The sequence below is a fragment of the Chenopodium album genome, chromosome 6 (genome assembly GCF_948465745.1).
Source record: "Chenopodium album chromosome 6, dcCheAlbu1.1, whole genome shotgun sequence".
In the NCBI taxonomy this organism is placed as follows: domain Eukaryota; kingdom Viridiplantae; phylum Streptophyta; class Magnoliopsida; order Caryophyllales; family Amaranthaceae; genus Chenopodium; species Chenopodium album.
The window spans coordinates 55,572,200-55,597,929 of NC_137839.1; the positions used below are offsets into that span (position 1 = coordinate 55,572,200).

General features: G+C 37.1%; 1 non-coding gene across 1 annotated transcript; it reads left to right on the forward strand.

The window, feature by feature from the left end:
* The first annotated feature begins 11,699 nt into the window (after positions 1–11,699).
* On the forward strand, positions 11,700–11,804 carry LOC145637442 (small nucleolar RNA R71). The gene has a single exon (XR_014114227.1). It is a non-coding gene; the product is annotated as a small nucleolar RNA R71 (small nucleolar RNA).
* The last annotated feature ends 13,926 nt before the right edge of the window (positions 11,805–25,730 follow it).

Here is a 25,730-nt window from a genome sequence, read left to right on the forward strand (position 1 = left end):
AGTGTGGAAAGGTCTAGTGTTGCGGAAAGTTTTATTTTCTTTTCTTTTCTTTTCTCTTCTCTCTGTTTTTGAAAACTTTATTTTTAAGAAAACAGCCAATCCAGTTTGGTTGGTCCATGATATGGGTCCAATAGTGGTGTAGTTGGATGGGGCTTGCAAAGACCTTTCCAACAATATATTATAAGCCCAATTCCGATGAATATTGAGGAATTTATGGCCAATTTACTAAACTGGGCCCGGTTTGAGTTTTAAGTACGGCCCAATGATCTAGGGGAGGGCCTAATATGATTTATCATTCCTAATGTAATTAGGAATGGTTTTGGTCTTCTAGAACATTCTAGAAGGTTTTATCATTTTTAATTCAATTAGGACTCTTTAGAGTTTTAATCAAGATCAAATAGCATTTTCGATTGAAATTATATTATTTTATCTTCCAGTACGGTAAAATTATCAGATTTTCGAAAACGCGTTAAAATCCGGTTTGGCGTCCAACCCCAGGCCTTGGCGCCTGGAATCAAGATTAGCGCCTGGCGCTAGCCACAGTTCCTGGCGCCAATGAGCTAGGTCTGGCGCCAAGGTGGATTTGTGGTCTTCATACTCTGTTTTGATAAATTATCTTTTTTGGATGATTTTCTCTATAAATATCGTATCAAAAACTCCGTTTTCATTCACGAATTCTCCTTATTCTTAAGTCTTCATCAACTATCTTCATCATCTACATCTATCATTCACGAATTCTTCTTATTCTTAAGTTTTCATCAATTCTCAATAACATTAATCTTTTAGCATTCTTTCTTTTCTAAACCTTGTTTTCCATACAAAATTCCGCATTCACAAGATCTTGATACACCTAGCCATATTCGAAGTTGCCTTCGCCCTAGACGTGAAAGGTTTTAATTTCTGAGGGTTTGGTCCCAAATCTCTATTTCAATTATTTAATTTAATTGTTTTGATTATTATTTTCCTTGAAGTTACTAACATGTGTATTTTGTTATTAGAAAGAGGTACGAGGCATCCAAGTAAGTACTTTAATTGATTAATTGATTTATGATGTAGAAATCATGTTTACATTGTTGTTATGATATTCCTAGTATCATGTCTAGGGTATTTTTAATATCAAATATGATTGTTATGATGCTTCCTATGTTCTTCCTAATATTAATTCATGTTAGTATCATGTTAGGGTTAAAGCTTTGATTTTTATTGCTTAGTGACATGCTAGGGTTTGTTATTAATCTTGTTAGTATCATGCCTAGGATCTTGCTATGTTTATTATGCCATAATATTAACATGAACATGATAATTATTATAATTGTTATTATTTATGATTATTATTATTTTGATGATGATTATTATTTTATGATTATTATAATTAATATTCATGATATTCATTATTATGTTGCTTGATGTTTATTCTTTATTGCTTGATCACACCTTTTATTGCATGTTAAAGGGAATTGGTATTTGTAATCACGCTTAATAAGATATTAATAATCTTGTTTAGGGTTAATTGTGATTATAATTTCAAGTGATCGCCAATAATAGTTTATTTGTGCATTATATTAAACCAACATAGATTAAACAGGTTTAGGGTTAATCCTATTGATTGTATGTTAGTCAGAAAGCGCACATGAATACGAGCAGAATAAAGTAGAGGCCTATTATTAGGGCAGGTTCAATCTCTTTTAGGTTGGATTTGTACCTTCATCCCCGAACCCTTATTTGGTTCATGACCTTATGGAGTTGAAGATCTCTTGGATCGTTAAGGGGTGTAACCTTCATCTCGTGATGGTTTACAAGTTCCTTAAAAACTTGTTGGCGACTCTTTTGCTCTATCTTCTTCCCTTTTGGACGCCACCGTACTTTAGTGTATGATCACAGTGGGGTTCAAGCTAGTGGGATTTTAAAGGCTTGAAACTATTCCCTACAGTACCCTCCATTACTCCACGTATGTTTTTTTTCGTCGCGTCGTTAATAAATACACAATCACACACAAGGAGTTTCAAGCACAAACTAACACACAATAATAAATACATAAACCGTGAATAATGTACAAAGAGTCGTAATAAATAAACATGTCAAATGTCTAGTATGTACAAATAAAAACCCTCGGTTAAAAGTCCCTAGAGCCAGAATCAGTATCGTCTCCACCCTGTGCATATGGGAACGGTGAGCCGAAGAGTCCTTCCACCATCCGAGTACGGGGAGTAGTGTCCCTACTAGTCCCCGTAACCCCAGCAGTAGTCAAGCTCAAGGCAGGACCCGTCCAGCCAAAAAATGGTGTAGACTGGCCTAAAGACACTGGAATCGTCGGTGAAGGCCTCGTCCCATACATCGGAACTGAGAACAAGCCCGACAGCGGTGGAGGAATCCCGGACAATGGAGCTTAAAACGAACCAGGATCCAAGGGAGTCAAAACAGACCCAAACTCAGGCTGCGGAGGCTGTGAAAACGACTGTCGCTGCCCCTGACTCTGGCCTGGAAAGCGCTGGGAAGACTGAGGCTGCTGCCACTGAGCCTCCTGAAACGGCTCAGTAGTCTGAGGCTCTCGATGAGAATAAGAACGCCGGTGAACCTCAAGAGATCGTCCACCACGACCAAGCTCCTCCTCGTCCGAGCCTCTAGGCCTCGAGCGCGAGCGGGACCTCCGTCGCTCCTGAAAGATACAAAATCAAAAGGTGTCAACAATGCAAAATAAAACAAATGGTAAAAGTGAAAAAATGAATGATACCTCAAGAACGTCGCTAGAGCTCCGACAACTCGCACCACGCCGAAGCTTGATGATGCAATACTTCAGGGCGTCCACCAGCTTCATGAATCCCATCATCTTCGGGCGGTTAGGCTGACGATAAAACAAAGAAAAGTCAGTAACAAGCAGTGTTAAAAGGGTCAATAATGCGTCAAAGAAAACTCACCGGCTCAAAGACCTCGGGCAGAGACTGCTGCGCCTGTCTGTAACCCTCTGGCGCGTCAACAATATGGTCCTCGGTAATACCGATCGGCTCTGGATAGCGGACAGATTGAGGAGGAATCTCGATCCTCCCCACAAGGCGGATGGTCGACTGAAAATATGATCGAATAATCTGGTTATTCGACTATTTAAAACAGAGAATAGTAAAAAAGATCCTCAAAAGAAATCATACCTCAGGAAGACGGGGTGGAGGAGCCAGAGAGGGAAGCAAGTCCCGCACATAGTCACTCTCCATTTGAACGAGCTCCTGCCATGGAAGAGTATAGCGTTCTCCCCTGTTGATCAACTCTCTAATCAAGCGGGAGTCCAACATTGACTCTGGTTGAGATGAGGGCGCCAAAAAATGATCACCGCTATGCTGACAGACGAATCGCTCCCCCAAATACCAGACAAAGCGTCCGGTACCAACCAAAATGGTACGGTACGCTGAAAGACGCAAGGTCTCAGGTAAATCAGTCATCCCGGCCCAAGGACGATACTGAACATCAATGGGAACCTAGAAACCATAAAAAGTTGGCGTGAAACAACGGAAACAACGTCAGGAGGAAAAACACAACAAAACTAGTCCTTATGCCAACAGAAGAGGTGCCTCGGCGTAGTAGCCCACGCAGTGCCGGGACGGATTCCACCCGCGACTCTCCTCGGTCACGCCAGCTGGCCCCGACAGGGAAATCATGGATCCCTCCGCGACGCCGGCGAGGAGCCAAGCCTGGGAAGTACTCGTAGAACCATAGCTGCGATAAAAGTAATCTTTAGCACATGAGTCGAACAAGCTAAAGTGAAACAAAAAGGGAAAAGATCATCACCTCTGCGACTCTCCACAGACCATAGACAGTGATGGGGGACTCGTCATTCAGCTGCCGACAGCTAGACGTAGCGACAAAAGAAGATCTGCGTACCCAAGACTGGCCCAGCTATAGGATCCTATCTCGGGGATCTTGGCCAAAGAGGGGAGGTAGCAAAGGAGCACGCGTGAACTCCTGTCAGGAGAGAGGGTCATAGAGATCAGGATCAGGACGAAGATCCGCACTCGCTGCTCAGCCGTCGTACCCTCCATGTCGAAGCCACGAGCTAAAATTGAAGCCAGCTCCGATCGTCCACTCCTAGGACCACCTTGAGACACTGGTCGGGTCCTGATGTGCTGAACGATCGGACCCAACAAATCAGCTGCCTCAGCCAATCCCCAAGATAGATCGGACATCTGACCTACAGCCCGGTCGGTGAAGCGCAGCCCGCTAATCATGCTGAAGTCTAGAGGGGTCACCGTCATCTCCCCCCAAGAAAAATGAAAAGTGTTGGTAGTATCCCAGAAATACTCCAACAATGCGCGAACGACCGTCGCGCCGCAACCTCGGGGGCTGCGAAACCCTACAACCGCCGTGTAGAAATCTACTAAGCCAGCCGATTCCCATAGGACGTTCGTAGCAGGATCCCTCGTAATGATCTGGTGAAGTCGAGGGATCAAATCGCCGGCTCCAACCATGTTGGCGAAGCGTCCCATCGACTATGCCGGAGAGTGGGCGATGAGAGACATGGTTTTCACGGCAGAAAACCAACTGGTCTGGAGTCCACGGAGGTGGAACCCACCTACCCCTACTCGTAGAAGTCCAAGGCTCGGACTCTAAGACATCGTCGTCCATGCCCTCAGGGACAGTGGGTGTGTCCTCCCGAAAAGCCCGACGCCGGGTGGGGTAGAAAGATAGCAATCTCGTCGTCTAGGCATACTATTATAAAAATCTAAATGTTTAGCATCATTTCCTAAGACATTTAATTCAAGTTGCATATTTATAAAAATAAAAATCTAATTACTTAGCATCATTTCCTAAGTTGTTTATTGAATTATATGCTAAATTTTTACCACAGAGCTAAAAATTGGCAAAATTATGGTATTTAGTTTCTCCATGACAAACTAATACTATAGTTCTCCTAGCCGCATGATACTATGTTCTCCATGACAATATAGTACATATGCAAAATATGAATCAATACATCATTTCACAAGATTCACCACCATTTTTTCACCATTTCAAGGACAAGGGAGTAACATGAACATTATTTCACAAAGTAGTACCCAAAAATGGTGATTTGCTCAATTCTCCATCAAATCATGCAATTTTTGTCTCAAATTTCTCACAAACACACATACATACATATACAAGTAAAATCATGGCAAGAACTTCAACATAAAACCTCAAAATCAAAGATCCCCAAATTGATTTTTAAGGGTTTTTTCATGAAATTACTTCAAATTCAAGACAAAAATCAAAGGAAACTTACATGGATGCTTGTAAAGGGTCGAAAAGGAGGAAGATAGCAAGAGATTAGAGCAAAATTGGTGGAAATTTAAGCTCCAAAAGCTCGAAAAATCTTGAAGAACTACGCGGCCGCCGTGACACGGCTGAGTTTTGCCGCGGCTCGGTGGAGAACAGACGTGTCACGGGGAGCAAGTCCCGTGTCACAGGAAGAGCAGACGTTGCCGGAGCCTCGTTGTGTAGCAGCAGCACCGACGAGCAACAGCAGCGAACAACAGTAGCAGAAGCGAACAGCAGAAGAAAAAAAATAAAAAAAAAGGGGAATGCAAAAGCGCCGTGGCACGGTTGCCTTTCCGTGTCACGGTAAGCTCGGACGCCCGCCGGTTTCTCTTAGACGTGGCACGGCGTTTGTGTGAAGCAAGAAGATGAAAATGGAGAAGTATAGAGAGAGGAGATGAGAAATGGCGAAATGGTGAAGCAGAAATATGAATTAAAGCAAAAAAAGTAACCGTTGCAAACCCCGTTCACCGTGCCACGGTTACCGTTGTTGTGTAACGGTACAATTTGACGTGGCACGCTGATTCACGCGTTGACCAATTCAAACAGCAAAATAAAAAAAAGGGGAAAAAGTATTCCCGTGACATGGGATTTTATCCCGTCTGACGGGAGGAGTTCCCGTGTCACGGCTAAGTGGTGACGTGGCACGGTAGCTCTGCACATTGTCAGCGAATAAACCTGACGTTTTTGACCAGTTTGAATGATTTTTCGAGCTTATTGGGCGATTATTTTTCGCAAGAATTACGCGGAAAATTCTAACAGATATTTAAGGGGGACTAAAATTACCATTTTACCCCTAGCAAACATCAAAGTCTATTTTTCGGCATTTTAAGCACTTAATATGGTCGGATAATCGGCTTAAAATTGTGAATCATCTGCGGCCCACGTTCGGGGATAATCGAACCATCATACACTTACAAAATTCAGCAATCGTCGGCTTTCCTCAGGCTTGGAAAGCGTTATCGGTGGATTTTTCTTCAAGTATAGAAAACCGCCAAGTCGGCTTTCCTCAGGCTTGAAAAGCGTTATCGGTGGATTTTTCTTCAAGTATAGAAAACCGCCAAGTCGGCTTTCCTCAGGCTTGGAAAGCGTTATCGGTGGATTTTTCTTCAAGTATAGAAAACCACCAAGTCGGCTTTCCTCAAGCATGGAAAGCGTTATCGGTGGATTTTTCTTCAAGTATAGAAAACCGCCAAGTAGTCGGCTTTCCTCAAGCATGGAAGGCATTATCGGTAGAATTCTTCAAGCATAGAATGACACCAAATTCATACGTCGACTTTCCTCAAGCATGGAAAGTGTCATCCAGTAGGTTTCTTCAGGCTTACAAAGCTACCAAACTCATCTGTCGACTTTCCTCAAACATGGAAAGCATTTAAACATACGTCATCCGGTGGATTCCTTCAAGCTTAGGAAGCTGCCAAATTCGTTTGTCACCGATACACTGGTGCCAGATACGTATTCTATCCCTTTATTCTTTTATCTGTAGAACTAACATTTTTCTGCAGGTATCGGTGTATACAGAGTGATTTAGGATCGCAGAACGTCTTAAATCATTCTCCGTCCCTATTGGCTACTTTGACTATCGTTTTCGAAACTGACGTTTCTACAAACTCAGTCAAAGTGGGGGCTTCTGTAGACGCCTAAAAATGTCTCCCCAAAACCAAACCCGATGATGAACAACCTTTCACCGCCACTATTGGTCGGGTTTAATATTTAATCCCGAGAGTGCTTAAAAAATCGTATTTTATTAAATTCATATTTTTGAACAGTCCATGGATTAGTCTTGATGTTTGGTAAAAGCATAGTTTTAATTTCAGCCCAAACTTATTAATTAATTTTCAGCCCAAACCTTTTTTTTATCGTTTTATTATTTATTTTTTGGCCCAAACATTTTATTTATTTTTATTTTAATTATTTTCTTATTTTATCCCGAATAATAAAAGTCAAAAAAGGCCCGAAATTATCAATCGGCACTTAAAAAGCCGAAGGAAATTAGGGTTAAAAATGTATTTAGACGGAAAATGGACTGGAAATTCCCGCGTCACGACAGACTGCCACCGTGTCACGGGAATCCTTCCCGTCTGATGGTGGGATTTCCCGTGACACGGGAGGTCTGCAGTGACACAGGACGTTCCGTGTCCTTTTCGCGTAAACCCTCAACGCGTTTTTTATCCCGTTTTATGAAAATTTCTCGTGTCACACCAAAATGTACCGTGTCACGAGAATGTGTACCGTCTGACGGTAGAGCTTCCCGTGTCACGGTACTGTCTGACCGTGTCACGGGATACTTTTTAAGGGTTTTTGTCATTTTAGGGTTCCGTGTGCTCCCTCAGCACATTTTCCCTATAAATACCCCTTCATTTCTGATGTACGGGGCACCGAGTAATTTTATTATTTTATTTTCTCTCTTCTATGCTATTAGCCTAAACACTAGCCTACCCTTTTCACTTCAAAATTCCTTCTTCAAGCACTCAAAGGAGTCCATATTTTACTCGAGGTTCTGTCCTTAAACCAAGGCGTGAAAGGTAGAACTGTTTGAGGGTTTGGCCACAAAATCAACTTTATTTTATTTAATTTAATTTAGTTATTGCTTATTTTATTTCCTTGAAGTTACTAACTCGTTTATTATTTTGTAGTTGCAAACAAACAGAATCAAAGTAAGGATCATGCTCCTTTTCGTATTATTATTTTTCTAACGATTTTATGTTGTTGGAATTGTGATTAAATTGGTTTTAATATTAATGTTGTTCTATTATTTTTTATTGATCACCATATTTCATGTTTAAAGAGAATATGTAATTGAAAATCACGACTAACAAGATAATTTGGACAACCGGTTTAGGATCCTTTTTAATCTTATTATTAATTGAAGTGATCACCAATATTTTAGAATTATGTGTGCATTAATCTTGAACCAATTTAGTTAAATAATAGTTTGGAGCGAATTCAATTATTGTTTGTATGCCTTTGAGATCACATGAATCACTTTTCAAATAAGAATCGAGTATAGGCCAATACGGGCGAATGTGACTCCATGACTCACTTCGTACCATCATCCCCGATCCTCCTTTCCTGGTTCCGAATCATATGGAGTTAGTAATCTCATGGATTATGAATGGGGTGTAACCTTCACGGGTCAATCGTTGTTGCCTATCGTTGTCCCTTATCGTGGTTGCCTTTTATGATCCGTGAACGGTTTACAAGTTCCTTAAAAACTTGTTGGCGGCTCCATACTTTATTTGTCCCTAATCGTTGTCCCTAATCGTAATGTCAATTCCCACTTCCTATGAGTGCTAAGCATATTCACCACATGCTTTTAACGTAGGCGCACTTCGAACGACGCCTACAACAAGCCTCATCAAAGCTAAAAACAACATCTTTCTTAAGTAATTCGGTCAAAGGTTTGGCGATTGAGGAGAAATCTTTAATAAACCTCCGGTAGAAACCGGCATGCCCAAGAAAAGCTCGTACTCCCGTGATGGAAGTAGGTGGGGGCAACCTCTGAATCACCGAAACTTTGGCCAGATCAACCTCAATGCCATTTTTTGAAACTTTATGACCGAGGACAATGCCTTCCTCGACCATAAAATGGCATTTTTCCCAATTCAAAACCAAACTTGTCTCTTGACACCTTTGCAAAACTCTTTAAAGGTTAAAAATACAAGTGTCAAAAGACGAGCCACCAACACTAAAATCATCCATGAAAACCTCACTTTCTTTTTCAAGCATTTCGGAGAAAATGGAAGTCATGCATCTTTGAAAAGTAGAGGGAGCATTGCATAATCCGAATGGCATTCTTCGGTATGCAAATGTTCCATATGGACATGTGAAAGTAGTTTTCTCTTGATCGCTTGGATGGATAGAGATTTGGAAAATTCGGAGTACCTATCCAAGAAACAAAAGAAAGCGTGGTGAGAAAGCCTTTCAAGCATTTGGTCCATGAAAGGGAGAGGAAAATGATCTTTCTTGGTGTTCTTGTTCAATCTTCTATAATAAATACACATTCTCCACCCGATCACCGTCCGGGTGGAGATTTCCTCTCCCTTTTCATCCTTGACAATGGCCATTCCACCCTTTTTGGGAACTACATGAACCGGGCTCACCCACTTGCTATCGGAGATAGCATAGATGATGCCCGCCTCACGTAGTTTCAAAATCTATTTCTTGACAACCTCTTGGAGGTTGGGGTTCAACCTTCTTTGAGGTTCAATGGAGGTGGAATGATCATCCTCAAGATGACTACGATGCATGCATAGAGAAGGACTAATGCCCTTGATATCATCAATGCTATACCCTATCACATCTTTGTATTTTCTCAAAATGTCAAGCAATTTTTTCAAATTAAGTTCATCAAGGGTAGCATTGACAATAATAGGGTATTTTTCCTCCTCATCAAGATAAGCATATTTCAAAGAAGGGGGGAGGGGCTTGAGTTCTACCTTGGGAGGAGGCTTGGAACTCTCCTCCGATTTTTCCTCCATTGATTCAAGCTCAATCTCGCTTTGTTGATCAACTTCCTCCTTTGAGGATTCCTCCATTGCCATGACAAATTCTTTGGCTTCTTGAGAGTGGAACTCCTCTTTGCATGTGAGAGCTTCCACAATTGGATCTTGAGGCTTTCATGACCCTTCCCAAACGGTTTAACTCCTCATTCACAACATCAACTCTATAGCACTTTTCAACCATGGGGGTCTTTAGCAACTTTGAAAACTCAAAGACTATCTTCTCATCGGCCACTTCACATGTGATGGTGTTGTTTTTGCAATTGATCACCGCCCCCAAAGTCTTAAGAGCTTCCCGACCCAAAATCAAGGGTGTATCCACATCTTCCTCCATGTCCATCACTACAAAGTCACAAGGCACATAGATGTGTCCCACTTGAATTGGAACATCCTCAAGTTCTCCACAAGGCAACTTCACCGATCGGTTGGATAGTTGAATGGTCTTCCTTGTAGGGATCATCTCAATATTGAGTTTTTGAGCAATGGATAAGGGGATTAGACTAACACTTGCTCCAAGATCGGCCAATGCACCCCTAGCTTCCATATTTCCAATTTTCACCGGCAAAGTGAAACTCCCCGGGTCTTTCTCCTTCTTGGGAATTTTATGTTGAACAAGAGCACTCACTTGGTGTGGAAGGGTGATAAGCTCATCATTGAGATTCCTTTTGTTGGTGAGGATGTCCTTCAGAAATTTGGAGTAAGATGGCATTTGTGTCACTACTTCAAGAAAAGGGAGATTGATGTGCAAGTTCTTCATCACAGTTAGAAATTTTGCAAAATTGTCATTCAACTTCCTCTCCGCAAGCCTACTTGGAAAAGGAACCGGTCCATCAAGGTTCCTAGTTTCACTAGGAATTGAAGTTGTCTTCTCGTTGTTGGGCTTCTTCTTCTCCGAACTTCCTTCTACCTCATCAACTTTTTCTTCCTCACCTCTCTTATCTTTATTCACACTCTCTTCTCCTCCCTTCCTTCCCTCACTATCCCCCTCATTTGGACCATCATAGGAAGTTCCCGACCTCAAAGTGATTGCCTTGCATGTATCGGGTTTTTGGTTATGAGAAGGGTTAGGTTGTGGTTGTCCGGGTAGAGTTGATGGTGAATTGAAAGGAGTTCTCTTGGCCAATTGAGCTAGTTGTGAATCAACCATCTTGTTGTGAGCTCTTATTTCTTGCATTTGTTGCCCAAAGGTTTGCATTTGTGAATGCATAGCTTGAAGGAGTTGTGTGGGTGTTGGCTCCGCTTGAGGTGCTTGTTCTTGATTTTTTTGGGGCACTTGGGTTTGATTGTTGTATTGGTTTTGGTTATTGTATTGGTTTTGGTTGTTGTATTGGTTGTTCCTTGGGTAGCTTCCTCTTAGGTTTTGGTTTTGAGATGGAGGTGGATTTTGGTATTGGGGGTTGGAATTGTAAGAGGGTTGAGCTTGTTGGCCCCATTGTTGAGGTTGAGATGCAAACCCGGGTGGTGGTTGTCTCCAAGCTACTCCACCACCGCCTCCTCTAAAACCGTCTTGCCTTGTGTTGTATGTCGCTACATGTTCGGGGCTCAAACCTCCACAATAGGATGTATCATGGTTCGTTCCTCTACAATTTTGACAAGAGAAAGAGTTGACTTGAGAAGAGCTTACTCCACCGCTTGAGCTTGCATTTACACTTGTGTTCAACTTTGAGAGCCCTTTTGTGAGTTGCTCAATTTGATGTTGCAATTGATCGACCTTCTCCAATTCATACATCCCACCTTTCTTTGGTGCACTCCTTCTTCTCCCTCCCCAAGAGTAATTCTTTGCTACCTCCTCGATTGTTGCTTCCACTTGATTTTGGGGGATCTTGATCAATTGTCCTCCCGCCCCCGTATCCAAGTTGGCTCTAGACATGGGCTCCAATCCATCGTAGAAAAACCTCATGAGCAAACTTTGATTGTATTCATGGTGAGGACACGCTTGTACCAACTCTTTGAACCTCTCCCAAGCTTCATTAAGGCTCTCATCCGCTTCTTGTTCAGATGATGCAATCTTCCTTCTCATCTCGGCGGTCTTTTCCTCGGAAATGAACCTCTTCAAGAATTCCTTAACTACCTCCCTCCAAGATGTGAGTGAGTTAGGCTTCACTTGCTTCAACCACTTCTTTGCTCTACCCGAAAGAGATTGTCGAAATAAATGCATCCGGATGTATTCTTGAGAAACTTGGTTGGTTTGAATCATGGCACATAGCTCAAGGAATCTATCAAGGTGCTCTATGGGGTCTTCACTTGTAGAACCCGAAAATTGCTTCGATTGAACCATTCTTGTATATTGGGGATGAATTGTGAAGTTAGTTTCCGTGACGGGTAACAAAATCCCTCCCGTGAGCTCATAATCCTCCGGATTTCCGAACTCACGAAATAAAACATCATCCTCTTGTCCCGCCATTGATTCACTTTGCGAACTAGAAGAGTAAGAATCACTCCCACTATCAATTATAGCACCAAGTCCTCTTCCTTCTTCTTGAAAAAGTCTACGAATTTGTCTTAAAGTTCGATTGATTTCTTGGTCGATATGATGTGTGGGTGGTCCTTGAGATCTTCTAAGCATTCACCAAAGCTAAGCAAACAATTAGCAATGACAAGTATGATAAAACAAAACAAAACAAAAAAGAAAGCAATTAAAATTACTCTAACAAAAGCAAAATTAGACACTAAACAAGCCGCTTCCCCGGCAACGGCGCCAAAATTTGATAGGGCTAGGATAGGTCGTTAAACTATTAACCCTAATCAAATTAACTATTTATAAAACCTAGACCTCACACTAAACTAGTTAGTGGCAAGCAAGGGTTGATCCACTGAGGAAGCTTTCTCATTTAATATCAAAATCACCATGCAAGAGTAAGAGAGGGGTATATTTTGTTGGAATTTGGAATGTAGACACTAGAACTATAAATAAACAAGTAAAAGGATGATTAAGTCAAGGTATGACAACGCTAGGGATTAGGGGGTTCAAACATGATTAGAATGAAGGAAAACAATGATGAGTATCATGATTAACATGCCAAAGAATATAAAATTCTACCTAAACAATTCATTTTCATGCAATAGTTTAGGCAAACCAATGAAGGTGGTCTAAGCTAATTAGGATCATTTTTATGCATCCCATTAGGCACAAGCTAACCAAAGAATAAAGAGGCACAATACATGGAACTCTATTTTAACAACTCATTCTCATGCAATCATTAAAATAGAGGTGATTTAAATCTAGTTCAAATCATTTTCATGCATTTAAACTAGATGACAATCAAATAAAGTGCTACAATAATCTCAAGTCAATAAAAATCATGTCTTTCATCAATTTAAGGCATGTTATCAATCCACTATCATCATTCATCCATCATTCAATACATATTTTACACCCCCTTCTCCTAGCTAAGAGATTAGCATAGAAAAGGGGGACTAGACATGATAACAAAACTAAATGAAAACACAATAAACATGAAAACAAACATGATAAAAAACAATGAAAATACCAAAATATATTAATCCACAAAATAGATAGAAATAAACAACTAGAGTGCAAATAAACAAAGCTAAGAGAAAGGATTAGAGATTACTAAGGAGGCAATAATAGAAAAGTTGAATCTTGCAAAGTTGCTTGAAGAATTGAAATGAAACTTGAACCAAAGTTGCATACAAGGAGATAACTTGAGTAATACTACACTTTCTCTCTCTAAGATTAGGGTTTAATTGTTTCTAAGATAATGCTAGATGATCCACTAATTCCCCCTACGGCCTATATATATAGGTCCACTAAAAAGATACAAAGATTCGAATTAAAAAACTGAAACCCAGCGGTGCGCGCCCGCGCAGCTGCTATGCGTGCGCCCTCTCCGATCTCTGTGCGCCCGCAGATCTGTGGGTACGGAGTAATTAGACCCATGGATGCGCGCCTTCTCCCAGGTACTGCGCGCTCGCGCATGATGAGTGCGCGCCCGCACACATGTCGCACATGTGGCGCGCACAACTCTCTGTTTTGGCTCTGATTCTGCTGCTATTTCGTGCGGGTTCTCACAGGGCTGTGCGCTTGCACAGTTCAAAGGCGCGCGCCCGCGCATAAGTCGCGTACAAGGCGCACAATTCCTTCTGTTTTTGTTCTGCTCCTGAGGCAATCCTGCGCGGGTTCTCACAGTCATGCGCGGGTTCTCACAGGTGGTATGGAAATGAAATGCTCTTCTTTCGACGCCTTGATTCCTACAAAACGAAAACAAAGAAAACAAGGAGAAAGGCAAACAAAGAAAAGAAGAACAAAAGGGGGAGAAAAAAAGGGGGCAAACAAGCTACAAGTGGGAGGAAAAACCCGTAAAATGAGCACTAAAACGTGGCATAAATGCCACTCATCAAAGGCACACCAACTGTTTGTTAAAATGCCCCAATGAATCATATTATCACTTTCTAATGTAGATAGATACTCGATTATAAAGCACTGTAGGGGAGTTCAGTTTGATGTAGTCATCAGAGATTCAACAGGGTATATGGATATTATGAGCTGCTGCAGTTAAGCATATGAAAGTGAGATGGAGTTCAGGCGGAGGCAATAAGGGCCAATAACAGCAAGGTTTGGGGTTGAGGTGGCAAAGAAGTTGGGATATAATGAGGTAATTCTAGAAAGTGATGCTCTCAGGAATATTATGAGCTTGCCTAATTTGATTTTTTTTTTCCTTGTAATCACATTAATTGATTGTGGTTGAATTGGCAGCTCAAATGGATGGATGTAACATTGCGGCCAATTGTCAAAATTGCTTAACAAAATATTTTCTCTTTAAACAAAACAATTTTCTTCTATTGTTTGATTTGTTTCCTCTTTTCATTTTTTGAATGCTACTTGTATAATTTGGTGATTAAATTGCATTAAAAGTAAACTTAAACTGTGTAATAATAAATTAAATTACTTTAAAAGTAAAATAATTTCTTGGAAGAGAGTGGGATGTTATCCTAACGCTCTACTATGGAGGGGGATGTCAGGACTTTTCTTGAGAAAACATAATTCTCTCTGGCCCTATTCCTAGTGAACTTGGATATATAACTAAGAATAATATGGGATAATATAAGATGGCTCTTCTTATACATTACTTGTCTCTGGCAAGATTCTTCATGAGCTCGATTTTCATAGTTGTTTGTGTATTACATACATAGGTCTGACAAAAATAGTTGCTGGTTGATTAGGTGTTAAAATAGGTGAAGTTTTATTTGTTGAAACTTGGATGTAGCTCTGTGTAAACTTGAAAATTCAAATGCATTTGCAAGGTGGCTGGGCTTCCATGAGATTGCACCATTATAGAGCCACAATAGTGGTCACACATGAGTAAATCATAGAAAAAGTAAATGTATTATTTTTAAGTAAATGAGTTAGTGTTTCAAGAGTTCTTTAATAAGGTCCTTAAAATGCAAGCAGGGGTTTCTGCCTATGACAGCTAAGTTTGGTAAGAGCAAATTTGTGCTCTAGATGCTTGTCTTCTCACAAAGCATCTAGAAATATTCGGTGACATTCAATGGGAGTTAACAAGTAAGGTTCCCGCGGAGCTGTTATGTGATGTTGCTATGCTTTGCTCACCCAAGTCTCATGTCGTGTAATAAAGCTAAGGCGAGGAATTCTCCCGTTAGTGTGGCTGTTAATAAGCTCATCTTAGTTTACATTGGGTTTGAAAATACAAAAGATGAATAAAGTTGGAAAATGTAGATTCCTATATTAGTTGTCTAAAGTAAATAAAAAAGCATTTAAAGTGACTAAAAACGGCTCTAAAGTAAACCTATTAGCTCAAGTGGTAGAGCACTATGCGGATGCTTAGAAATGTAGGTTCGATTCCTACATAGGTAATCACTAAAAGTAAATACAAAGCATTTTAAAGTACATAAATACCTTAACAGTAAATCAAATTACTAAAGGGAAATATAGCAAATTAACACCAAGACTTTAACTCTATGTTCAAATTACCCCCTTAACTTTTAATTATAGCAAATGGACCCCAAAACTTAACATATCGTGCAACGTACATCTGAGCATCATTATTTAACAATAAATTCATCAAAACATGCTAATTTTTTGTATTAATAATAAGCATGAAGAGTATTATACATGCGTTATATTTCTTACCATTTCAATTAAATGTGAGCAATTGAAGAGATTAATCATGTATGATGGTTTGCTAAATTCCGTTAATTTTTTCGCCCTTTGTCATATTTCAGTGTCGATAATTTCTATATTTTATAGTATGTATTTAATATGTATGATAATGTATATGCACAATATTTTGGATGTAATTAATTTTTTTTAACTTTTTTTTGTCTTTTATTGGAGTATATTTTATGAAATTTATATATTTTAATGTGATTTTGCTCAAATTTGATGTATAGGTTTTGATTGCACAATTATATTAAGTTGTGGGGTTAATTTGCTACAAGTAAAAGTTATGGGGTTACTTTACACCTGCAATAAAAGTGTTGGGGCTAATTTGCTACTACACCCAATTACTAAACCCTAAACCCTAAATTAAATCAAATCTAATCTAAAGTAAATAAAAAAGATTTTAAAGTAAACCTATTAGCTCAAGTGGTAGAGCAGGATGCATAGAGGTGTAGGTTCGATTTCTACATACGTTACCTCTAAAAGTAAATACAATTGAATTTAAAGTAAATAAAAAAAACCTTTAAAGTAAACCTATATTCTCCTGCTCCTCTTTTGTCTTCGATTCATCTAGCCTTGGGTTTGTGTTAGAGTTTTTATAACTGTTAGTTCTAGATAAGTTTAGTAAATCAAATCGAATTTAAAGTAAATAAAAAAGCCTTTAAAGTAAAACTATTAGTTCAAATGGTAGAGCACTATGTGGATGCATAGAGGTTTAGGTTCGAATTCTACATAAGTTATCTCTAAAGGTAAATAAAATATGCTTTAAAGTAAATCGAAATATTCTAAAAGTAAATAAAAAAACTCAAAGTGGAGTGAATAAAAAAATAATTTTATGGTCTTTACAGTAAATCAAATAAATATAAAGTAAATAAAAAAGACTTTAAAGTAAATCGAAATATTCAAAAAGTATATATGAAAATTTCAAAAGTAGAGTGAATAAAAAAATAGTTTTATCTAATAAACAAACCTACGTGGGATTCAAACCCACATCTTTTGTGCATTTGCACAATGTTGTGCCTATTGAGCTAGTAGGCTAGTATATATTCAGCTTTCAAAGTTGAACAAAATTACTCAAAAGCAAATAAAAAGTACTCAAAAGTATATCATAATAGCTTAAAAGTATATAAAAAAACACTAAAAAGTAAATCAAATATCGTCAAAGTATATTACTAATATTAATATTAACTCAAAAGAAATTAATATTAACTTAAAAGTAGGTAATATATACTCAAAAGTGAGTTGATTGGATAAGTGAGTTAATCTACATGTTCATATATTTAATCATTGGATAAGAGTTTGAATTTCTAGTAATAAAAGTAGATTCAAAATAATTTAAAGTAAACAAAATATTTCTTTAAGTAAATAAAAAAGAAATTCACCTTCTATACTTCTGAAATCAGAGGAAGACAAAGAAGAGTGAGCGGAAGAGCAGGCATGTGACTTGTAAAAGAGAAGAGAGGAATTAGAGATGCTGAGAGGGGAGAGGGAACCGCGGTACTTACGCCTTCAATGATATGTGCTTGTTTGGATCTGCAATTTTAATTAATTAGCAAAATCTTGATATACTACAAACAAAAACCGATTTGAAATGTTGGTTGCCTTAAATTAATCATATGATACCAAGTAGGACTTTGTCAAGACTTGAATTAGGCAAGAACTCATAGACAAGTAACTTTTCTTGTGCTTGCAAACAGAATCCCAGGAGTCTAACCAAATTCTTATGCTGAAGCTTTGCAACTAATAGAAATTATGTCTTGAATTCTGCAATACCTTGCCTTGAGGTGGATGACAACCTTTTCACTGCTATTTCTTGTCCATTTGGAAGTGTTCCCTATAAAGTCTAGCGTGCACTGCCCCAAGGTATATAACTTTTTTGACCTTGTGATGTTAGCCATTTTAATACCAAATTTCATCTTGCTCTTCACAATCTCTGGTGTCAAATCCATCATGGTATTGTTAAGCACCTTAGAAAATGCCCGAGTCTCATTACTAGTAATGTTTTCAGGGTTCCATGCCACGTTGCTTGGGTAATCATCCATCTGATGATAAAATGACTTATTAGAGAAATGAAGCATGCAATTATCGTACCATAGAACAGCCCCATATCTGGGGTCAGACACTCTTTGAGGATACTACCTTGAGCTTGGTATACACACTGGCCACAACCTTGACCACCAATGTCACCCCGGCATAGATAAAGGCCATAGACTTTATCAGGGATCTGACCTACAGATGTGCAATAAAAACCAGAAAGCGAAGCTTTGGCAGTTAACTCGGCTAAGAGATTACCGAGGTTTTTTTGGTACACACTGTTTTGGGTGTAATTAAAACTACATGTGCAGTTGGTGAAGTAATTAAAAGAGAAAAAGCTCATAAAACTACAACAGAAAATGTCAGAAACTCTAAATAAACTCACTGCCAAAAAAATAAAAGTCATAAGATACCAAGGCATTAGGATTGATATAACATCATTAGACTAACCATCAATCATAATCTGTCACACATTAACACTGTCAAAGCATCCCAATGTCATTGGCATAGACAAAACGCAAATCTAATGATAGACAGTAACAAGATAGCATCAAGAAAATCAATTCTGTTGTAGATAGAAAAGAAGATAAATTTCTACATCAAAGTTAGTTCATTGACAAACTTTCAAAATTTTAGTTGATCCAACATTCTGATCGGCAAAAGATACAAGATATTATCTTTTGATATTTAATGCACCTTGGGTCTCAACTTCATGGAGCTGGTGAAGTAATCAAAAGCTTGGGTACATGGAGCATACAAATATAAGCCAACAAGAGCATACAAATTTGTAGTCTATCATGCATATATAGCTACAATAGAAGTATGAAGGTTGTCCTACTCATAATGCTTTCTTTTAGTGCGAGAGCAATGTTAAGAACGTACAAGTTAACACAATCAGCTTTCTCCAAGACATAACTCATAGTCAAGAATACAAGCTATCCTATCATTCATTTCATACAAGTAGAGATTAATGTACCAGCAAAATATAAGCCATTTCCACTACATCAATACATTGAAAAAGATACTATTGCCTCGCAAATTGCAATTGCAAACTCAAGGCATAAAAGTGAAACAAAAACTCGTAAAAGTAAATAAGATTTTATTAAAAGTAATTATCCAAAAGTAAATTATCATCCAACCACCCAAAGCATATCCCAGATGATAATCCAATTCACCATTGAATTATCTCCTGAATAAAAAAAAGATGAAATTTCCAGTATAGAAGCCTAGAACAAAAGTATAGATTGAAGCCATAATTTTAGAGCAAGAACACAATAATTCCCATCGAATTCCTAGTTACTAAAATTGAATTTTATAATCTGGACAGTAAATCATGAAAGAACACAACAAAAATTGCAATTAAAATTACAGCACATGCAACAATCAAAATTCACAAATAAATCAAACAAAAACTAGCAAAGAACCCCCAAATTTCCACTATGTAATCTGATTATAAAATGAAAAAACACTGATTAATCAAATAAAATTAAAAATTGCAAAAACCCCAAATTCAAACTCGAATTAATCGAAACCAAATTGAGCAAACTTAAACCGAAGCGAGCAATCAACATATTAATAGATCGAAATTTGCATACCTTAACAAAAACACGCTAGAATTTGATGAACAAAAGCGAAGAAATCGTGAGTAAACCCAGAAAATTGCCTCATATCACAAAGAATTTGGAGGAAGAGAAAGCATGAAGAAGAGAGATAAAGCATGAAGAACGGTGGATTTGTTTGGGTATAATACAATAATTTACCAAAATGCCATTACTAAGTTAAAAACGCGGACGACATTTCAGCCGTTGGATCAAATGAATCAAGGGCTCAGATTAGCTCCTAGTTCCTATTATAGACCTAGGTTCTCACATGATCCTAATTCTATATCATATAACTAATATATAAAGCTAAACTTTTAGTTAGGCGACGACTAGGGATGTCAATATTAAGTGGATATCCACTAACCCGCTCCACCCGCAATAAATAAATGGATGAAAACCCGAATTAAATGGATGAAAAGCGGGTGACGGATGAAGCGGATGATGGATCGGATCGGATATGGATGATACTTTTTTCACCCGCTAATCATCCACCCACCCGTTTAACATATATTAATTTTTTAATCTAAGAATTTTAATAATAAAATCTGAAATGTGCAAGAAAATTATATGTATTTTTGTTGCAAATTAATTTTTCAAACAATATATTGTTATTGTTTCCTTTTTAATTAATAAAATTAATAAAACTATTGTACAAATAACCGAAAATTAAAGTTATGTGAGTTTTTTTCAACTTTAATACTCATCCATTAGTCATCCGCTCCACCCGTTTCATCCGCGGATGATGGACGGATGGATATGGATGATGGGTGAAGCGGATGATGGATGGATGTGGATGGAGCGATTAGAGTAATGGATGGATGCGGTGAAGCTCCACCCGATCCGAATCCGATCCATTGCCATCTCTAGCGACGACACAACGACACTTGGCGTTTCAACTTTTTGCCAAGTGTCGCGCCATGTAGGATAGAGTTATATAGAATTCAATTTGTTGGATAAAAAAATTAGTTTATAATTCTATTTTCAATCAAATTTTGATAGAATTTTAGGATAAAATATTAATTTAGAGTTTTATTTTCGATAAAGTACCAATATTTCATATGTACAAATTGAATTATTATTTTATTCAAAAAATAATTAGATTATAACTCTCATAAATTATCATATAAATTTATTTTTTTTTGTATCATAATATTTTTCAAAGAGAAGGAATTAGTTCAAAATGCACCACATCCATTATTTATAATATATTCTAATCAATTTAAATAATATATAATTCACAATCTAATATAATTTTATTACTGTGTGTAGACCAGTCATTGTCAATCGGATCTGGTCACAAGTCATTTCAAACAGGATCATTATTTAATTTCAGGTTACGAGTCAAGAAATATTTCTCACCAATATTATTATTATTAATCATTACATGTCTACTACATAGTTTAAGTTGTCACAAAAACACATCAATTCCTAACTAATTTTGTAAAAACGATATATATTTAAAATTTGACACATAGATTAAAAATTTATCTTAAAATTCAATAAATAACCTGGGCATCGCACGGGCACAAAACTAGTATATATATATATATATATATACTAGGTTAAATCCCGTGCCATGCACGATCATAATTAAACTTTACAACAAAATTTATAAAGAATGATGTTAATTCAACAAATTTATCCAAAAAAAAGTATAAGTAACAAAACAATAGTCTCTAATTAAAAATATTGATAGTCAAAGTTGTGTCTCAATAAATGTGCAAATCCAACCATAACTTATAAAAAAACGGAGAAGTATAATATAATAAAATGATTTTGTTAAGTTGTTCTTATAAACGTTATGTATATTTGTAAGATTTATACAAATTATCCTACCAATATTATTATTTCTATTTTTAATTAAAATAAATTTTAAGTCGGAGGAAAAAAAAATTTATAATAATATTATGATAATCTTGGATGATGATATATGTCAATACCTTAATTTTAAACTATGTTAATATATTTGTAACTAAAAGATTTATAGTATATAAAATATATGTTGGAAAATAAAAATAAAAAATAAAAAATAAATTAATTGAGTATGATTGGATTAAATGTGTTGTCAAAATGGAAATAAGTATTATGGTAGGTTATAAAATGGAAGTCATTAAATTAAAGGCGGGAAATTTTTTTATAATATCGTGACAAGTGTCACTTTAGGTTCGCTTTTAGTATAAGTTAATTGATATATATATATATATATATATATATATATATATATATATATATATATATATATATATATATATATATATATATATATATATATATATATTATGACTCTAATTGTGTGTATAAATTATAATCCAATTATAGTGGATTATGTTAATAGTTTTTAACATGATATAGTCTAATCTTATTCATCTGTGTTTGCACCATCGTCAATAGTTTCGAGACAGTGAATTCATAAGATAAGGAAAGTTTGCATTATATATTTCTAAGGTAGATTATGTTAATAAAAGCGTTAGAAAAATATTGTCTTTGATTTACAATTGAATTTGCTTGACTTGTTACATGTACATATTCTTTGAACTTCAATGTGGCATAATCAACAATTTGTATGTACTATATGTCTTATGGGTATGTTTACTATGTTTTAAGTCTTAATTTATTGCAATTATTTATTCTTGAATCGTAAACATTGGTAAGTAATGTACCATAAATCAAATCTCACTCAGCTCCTACAATTTTTATGTTTAATGTTTATTAATTTAAGATGCCATATGTTTCGGTTTTTAAGTTTTTTCGTTCATATTTGCAGCAAGTTATATTTAAGTGCAGATTATAATATATTTCTAGTTAGTTATAAGCTTTCTTACTCAATTTGCTTTTGGCACATATAAGAAAATTTCATGGTTAATTGAGGTAACCGGAAGATATATATGCTTTATATATTATTCCTAGAAAGTGTGACTCTTGATTAAAAGTAGAGTTAGCTATTATATAAGATGGCTACTATAATCATGTACTTTGTATAGCAGTTAGACTATATAATATGAGTTGCATAATAATATTTATAAGTTACTCCTACTTGTTTGAAGCATACATATATATTTCGTATTAGTTTGGTTTTTTTGTCATATATATATTGTGCTACAAATTGAACTTTAAGAGCCTACCTCTAATTATATCTAGATGATTTCATGATTATATTATATACATACCTCTAATTTTCGTTGGGTAGGAGATTGTTTCATTGAGTCATAGTGTATAGTGAAGTTCGAAAAAGTGCTATTGAATTATGCAATTATTACAGAGGAAATGTTATGTGATTTCCTATGGAGTAGTACAAGAAAGAAATGACTATGAATGTTAACATAAATTTCTAATATTTATTGACAATAATATTGTAGACATCCATTTGTGTCTCCCCAAAACCAAACCCAGTGATGAATAACCTTTCACGTCGAACCATAATCGAATAAGGTTAATGTGTGAAAAGTCAAGTGTTGCGGTTTAGTTTTATTAAATTCTCTTCTCACTATTTTTGAAAACAACTTTATTAAAAATAGCCAATCCAGTTTAGTTTGGTCCGTAATAAGGGTCCAATAATAGTGTAGTTGGATGGGGCTCGCAAAGACCTTTCCAACGATATATTATATGCCCAATTTCGATGAATATTGAGGAAGTTATGGCCAAAATACTAAACTGGGTCCGGTTTGTTATTTACATACGGCCCAATGATCTAGAGGAGGGCCCAATGTTAATTATTATTCCTAAAATTATTAGGATTAATTATAATTTTCTAGAAGTTTCTAGAAGAATCTTTTAAATTCTAATAAAGTTAGGATTAATAATTATTTCAAGATGGATTTTTATTTGGAATAAAATATTATTATTTTATTATTATATTATTATTTTAATTATACGTTTTTAGCTTCTGTACGGATTCCGTAGATCAAATTTGGTTAAAGATCGGATTCCGTGTGGAAAGCGCGTGAAAGCCAGGCTGTCGCCAAACGATAAGTCTGTCGCCTGGCGACAACGTGTAGTTTTATTCCTTATCAAATTCTATGCTTTTCCAGATTGTTTTCTTATAAATAGGGTCCTTGACCTCCGTTTTTATTCATCAACTCTCATCAAGGCTTACTTGATTTCTTTCTCTCTCTTTCTAAACCACCCCTTTTAAACACAATACCACATACACAAGACTTAGAAACATCTAGCCAAGTTCGAAGTTGCCTTCTCCCTAGACGTGCAAGGTTTATAGTTTTCTGAGGGTTTGGTCCCAAATCCAGTTTAAACTTTATTTTAATTATTTAATTCTTTAATAATTCTTTATTCTTTCATTGAAGTTTACTAACGCGTGTATTTTGTTATTAGAAAGAGGTACGAGGCTTCGAAGTAAGTAATTAGCTTACTCCCTATTTTATTTCAACGTAGAAAGCATGCTTAGATTTGTTTAATTCCTAGTATCATGTTAGGATGTTATTTATTGCTTTCTATAATCATGTTTAGGGTGTCTTTTATGCTTTCTAATATCATGTTAACACCATGTTAAGGTTAAAGCTTTGATCGCCAATAATAGTTTTGTTTGTGCATTAATATTCAACCAACATAGATTAAACAGGTTTAGGGTTAATCTAATGTTTGCAAGTTAGTCAGAAAGCGCACATGAATACGAGTAGAATAAAGTAGAGGCCTATTTTATAGGGCGGGTCCCTTCTTTTGTAGATTGGATTTGTACCCTCATCCTCGAACCCTATTTGGTTCAAGACCTTATGGAGTTGACGATGTCCTGGATCGTTAAGGGGTGTAACCTTCACCTCGGGATTGGTTTACAAGTTCCTAAAACTTGTTGGCGACTCTTTTGCTCTCTTTTCTTTCCCTTTGGACGCCACCATACTTAAGTGTATGATCACAGTGGGGTTCAAGCTTGGGGTTATAATGCTTGAAATATTCCCTACACTCTTTTTTGGCGACTCCACCGGGGAAGATTTCTATTTTAATTCCTAAAATTTATTTTGGCAATGATTTAGAATGAGCTGATGAGACTCGAAAATTTCTAAGTATTTCATATGCGTAATTTTGATTAGCATTATTGTCATATGCATAAAAAAGGTCATCATTGGATAGACCATCCGAAATGAGTCAAAAACATAGGATTTTACACGTAGGAAATTTGAGAAATATCTTTCACAACTAGAATCGAAATAATACTGCGAAATCCGGAAAATTCTAAGAACACAGATACATGCCAAGGTATGTAGGAACTAGCGCCTTAAAAACAGGGCTTGTCGCCTATAAAGAGCTTCTGACGCCTGGCGACAGTTCTGTCGCTTGGCGATAGGGGTACTTTTGCGGCAACAGTCCCTGTAGTCTGTCGCCAAGTTCTTCCAGTACCGAGCCAAAACTCTGCCTTCTTGTTTTGACCATTTCTAGTACTGTTGGCTCAATTCTATCTCCTGATTGAGTTTTTCTCACTTTTCTGAAACCCATATGTGTTCTACATATGGCCATAACCCTCTGGGGGTTCACGCTCCATCTACCCAATCGAACGCTCCTAGCAACGACAGGTACATCCGAGTTTGTGAATCCACCAAACCGTGGAAGCAAGTTTTTAACTTGCGGGGTCCCATCCATACGTGCCAACCCTTCCAAAGGTAAGGCTTCCGCGCGATGCATCCGGACTCATAACCATGGACCCTCTTTGACTAACCTATATCCTTGAACTTTAGAGAACTAGAGCCATGGTTAGGTTGCAAACTCATTGCATCATATTGTGACTACTTGACTACTTGTGCATCTCTTACTTGTGCATAGCTTACATGTGACTAAACAGCTAAACTAACTGTTTGTTTGACTTGTGTTTGTAAATAAGTCTAAATAAACTAACCAATGACTAAAGGACTTTGTTTCATTAATTAATTAATTAATTTGAACTAATAAATATGCCTTAAATCGAGTCATAGCTCCTTTAAGTCAACCCGGATTTTTATTCCCGTATACTGCACAAGCGTCAACTTGTTTCGGTCATAGCCGGAGTTCTAGGAAGAACTACGAGTCGTATAACCTATGGATCTGTAGCCTCTAGTTTTATCCTTAATTTGGCGTTGGTTTCGACCCAATCAGAGTCACAGATACGTGAAGTGTTAACTTAGTCTTTGCTTGAGTCTAGTCACATAGTCTAGCCACATGGTCATGTCCCAAGTCTTAACATGTCACCAA